This window comes from Haematobia irritans, chromosome 2 (assembly GCF_050003625.1).
Source record: "Haematobia irritans isolate KBUSLIRL chromosome 2, ASM5000362v1, whole genome shotgun sequence".
Lineage (NCBI taxonomy): Eukaryota > Metazoa > Arthropoda > Insecta > Diptera > Muscidae > Haematobia > Haematobia irritans.
The window spans coordinates 122,112,534-122,117,315 of NC_134398.1; positions in this window are offsets into that span (position 1 = coordinate 122,112,534).

Consider the following 4,782-nt stretch of genomic DNA (forward strand, 5'->3'; position numbering starts at 1 on the left):
TTACCTACATCAATATCGATCGATACTTTCTTTTTATATGAAACTCACATTACTAAAGATAATAAAAGAAACAACTTTACTCCTTATTTCAAAGATTGCATTTTACGTTGGGTAGATGCAGTAAAGGTACATAGTGCCGGCAGAGCTAAAGGTGGTTGTCTTTTTGGGTACAAGAAATCAATTCAGAAAATTTAAAACTTGAAATTTACACCCAGTTTCCGATATCCACTTCAATTCCACTTCCACTACTCACGTCAAATCCACGAACGTGAAAATTTGGTGTTCTTAATTCCACGCTCTTTTTTGAACTTTTCTGTAACCAGCTGGGTTGCACAAATCATCCAAAAATTCACTAAGGCGGAAATCAAAATAAGTGGAATCAATAGACTTATTATAATTTATAATTTTTTTAATTAAAAACAAGTAAGGAAAGTCTAAAGTCGGGCGGGGCCGACTATATTATACCCTGCACCACTTTGTAGATCTAAATTTTCGATACCATATCACATCCGTCAAATGTGTTGGGGGCTATATATAAAGGTTTGTCACAAATACATACATTTAAATATCACTCGATCTGGACAGAATTTGATAGACTTCTACAAAATCTATAGACTCAAAATTTAAGTCGGCTAATGGACTAAGGTGGAACACAATGTTAGTAAAAAACAAGTATATACGGCTGTAAGTTCGGCCAGGCCGAATCTTATGTACCCTCCACCATGAATTGCGTAGAAACTTCTACGAAAGACTGTCATCCACAATCGAAATACTTGGGTTGTGGACCACTTTTGGCATGGTTGTTAAATATCATATACGATCACCACGTATCAAATTTCAAGCAGATCGGATGAATTTTGCTTCTCCAAAAGGCACCGGAGGTCAAAGCTGGGGATCGGTTTATATGGGAGCTATATATAATTATGGGCTGCTGGGAACCAATTCCTGCATGGTTGTTGGATACCATATACTAACATCACGTACCAAATTTCAATCGAATGGGAAGAATTTTGCTTTTCCAAGAGGCTCTGGAGGTCAAATCTGGGGATCGGTTTATATGGGGCCTATATTTAATTACGGACCGATTTCGACCAATTTTTGCATGGGAGTTTGAGGCCATATATTAACACCACGTGCCAAATTTCAACTGAATCAGATGAATTTTGGTCTTCCAAGAGGGTCCGGAGGTCAAATCTGGTGATCGGTTTATATGGGGGCTATATATAATTATGGACCGATGTGGACCAATTTCTGCATGGTTGTTAGAGACCATATACTAACACTATGTACCAAATTTCAGCCGGATCGGATGAAATTTGCTTCTCTTAGAGGCCTCGCAAGCCAAATTTATTCAACCGTCGAACGGAACGGACGTGTTTTTTAATAGCGGATAAAATCATCGTAAGTTCGGTCATCGTAATAAGTACCTACTACGAATTTCAAGTGTGGTGGGATATTAGGCCACCATGCAGAGAAATTCAAAGACATCCACTGGGTTGCTAACTTCAGGGCCCAGTGGACGGGTATCGACTGAAGTTATAAATTTGGGCAATGACCAAGAGTTAGGCCCAATTAGTCGACCTGTAGACGGGTCGACAGGTGGCGACAATTTGACAAGTCGGACCTTTTCCAAGGTAACGGCATCAAAAGGAGGTAATCCCTCACGAAAGAGATTCAAAGAACGCAGAAATGCTTTGTTTATCCTAAAGAAATTAGGATCAGTCGACCCAAGCACGTTGTCGGCTAAACAAAGCGATTCCTTAAAATGGGCTCAAGGAATTCTTGAGGCTGGAAAAAGGGAACGATCACCGGATGAGCTGCCATCCTCCAAAAGGAATCAACGATCGTTTGCCTCAGTTGCTAAAGACAGCCTTGTGATGGCTATCATAAATAAAGGAGCATTGGACGGTATGGTTCCAAAGCAAAAATGGGGGGAAATTGAGAATGCTTTGTCTGGCGTCTACTCACAGGTGCTGGAAAAGTTTCCCGGCCCAGATCCTCGACACCAAGAGGCTGGTTGGTATCAAGGACGATTTAAGCTAGTCGCATTTGAGGACCAGAGGTCTATAGAATGTTTTAAAGCTGCTCTGATACTAATTGGTGAAGTTTGGGAAGGAGCTGCTCTAGAGTTAGTCGAGAAGAAAGACATACCGGCTAGACCAAGAGCACATGCGTGGATACCTGCAAACCCTCCTGACCCTGAATCTATTTTAAATAGACTGAAACAATGCAATCCAGATCTTCCAACATCTGATTGGAAGGTTGGCCGTTTGGATGAAGTGGATGGGCCAAGACGGCATGCAGTGTTTATATTGAACACTCAGTCTTTGCCACATCTAGCAAAGTCCCAGGGCCGTGTATGTTATGGCTTTCATTATATCCAAATGAAGGTGTATAAAACCGATCAGCTAAAGGATTCAGAAATGGACAAGCCTCTGTCTGAATCAGAAGTAAGCGGATCCTCTTGCGAAGTCGAGGGGGATACCAAGACATTTGAAGACATGGATAGATACCGTATGCGTGAGGAGGCTTCTACTGCCTCAGAACTCACCAAAGTTGAACCTATGGTTATTGCGAGAGTCACCGATATCTCTGAAGAGGACATTCTTGATGACTCGATTGAAGCGGCTGATGTGATGGTTGTTGAAAATCTCGATGGTTCTACGGATCCTCCAGATAAATCTTCATCATTGTAAGGCTGCATGTGCTGCCTTAAAAGTTCTCCTGATGAAAGGGGACATAGATATAGTTCTTATTCAAGAACCATATGTTTACAAAAACAAAATATGTGAATTAAGTACTCCGGGGTTCAAACTATTGCAGTATACTGGTAATGATGTAAATCGAGCCTGTATAATTGCTAAAAACGAGCTCAATTTGTTTCTGCTTCCCTCAATGTGCAATACAGACTCTGTCGTTGCAAGTTTAGAAATTGCCAAATGCAAATATTGGGTATCTTCGGTCTACATGGGACATGACAGGGAGATGCCTCCATATGCCGTTAAGACCTTAGTGGAGGAGTCACTGAAAACAAAGACGAAACTCATTATGGGATGCGATGCGAATGCACATCATAGTATATGGGGAAGTAGTGATACTAATGCAAGGGGAGAGTCGCTAATAGAGTTTATTTTGCGTACTAATCTGGTAGTTTGCAACAAGGGAGATGTCCCAACCTTTGTCACTAAAAACAGGCAAGAGGTTTTGGACATCACCTTGGCCTCGCAAGAACTAAATGAAATGATATCTGAGTGGCAGGTTTTAAGTGAACACAGCTTCTCAGATCATCGCTACATCAGTTTCAAATTTGATGTTCATATCACCAAGATCATATTTCCGCCAAATGTTAGGAAAGCTGACTGGAATAGGTATAGGGAATCGTTCAATATGATGATACCGGAAATAACAGAGACAAATATGAGAAATGTGCAAGATATCGAACACGCAGTGGAGCGGATTACTAAGGCCTTCAACATCTCACTGAAAGCTGCATGCCCTAGAGGAAAGCCAAGGGGGAAACATCGACCACCATGGTGGTCTACGGAATTAAGTAATATGAGGAAATCCTGCAGGAAGCTCTTTAACAAGGCAAAGTCCACCAGAGCCCCTGAGGACTGGGACGCTTACAAGAAGAATCTGAGAGGATACAAGCGAGAACTGAGAAAGGCTCAGCATAACTCTTGGAATGCTTACTGTAGCAGTATTGAGAATACGTCCGAGGCTTCCAGACTACGGAAGGTTCTAGCATCCACCAACTCCGCTCCAGGTTTCATTAAAACATCGGAGGGCAATTGGACAACGTCCAGTAAGGAGACGCTGGAGGTACTATTGGACACACATTTTCCTGGAAATCAGACGGTTGAACCATGTACTGGCGGTGCCACAGTTGCTCAGCGGTCGTTTACTGTCGAGGAAATTGTATCGGAAACTAGAATAAGATGGGCGCTAAATAGCTTTGGACCATTCAAATCCCCTGGACCTGATGGAATTACTCCGGCGGAGTTACAAGCTGTAACTGACAAAATTATCCCCTGGTTGTCGGTGATATATAAAGGATGTATCAACTTATCATATATCCCAGGAAAGTGGAGGGAAACAAAAGTCGTTTTCATACCTAAAGCGGGAAAAGCCTCTCACTCGAGGGCGAAGGATTTCCGACCAATCAGCTTATCCTCATTCCTACTTAAGACTCTGGAGAGGATGATAGATATTTATCTTAGAACTAGCATCGATTCAAGTTTGTTCTCGAAACGACAGCATGCATACTCGAAGGGCAGGTCTACTGAGACCGCACTACATGAACTCGTCAGCTTTATTGAAAGCTCACTATCTGTCAAAGAATACACAATCGTGGCGTTTCTAGACATCGAAGGGGCGTTCAATAATGTCCATCCGAGCTCGATATTAAAGGGACTGACAACTCTGAATGTTGATCCATGTATACTCAGGCTGTTAGACGAACTGCTAATGAAGAGACGTATTTCAGCCACACTAGGACAAGCAAACATACAAAGGTATGTGAACAGAGGCACTCCCCAAGGAGGAGTCCTATCACCTCTTCTTTGGAATGTTGCTATAAATAGCCTTCTGGTTACTCTAGAAAAAGAAAGGACAAAAGTGGTGGCATACGCAGATGATGTGGCTCTGGCAGTCAGGGGAAAATTCCCATCCACAATCAGAGATATTATTCAGAGGGCCCTCCGGATGACTGAGAAATGGGCGAAAGACAATGGTCTTGGGGTAAATCCTGCAAAGACAGAATTAGTCATGTACTGCAAAGAT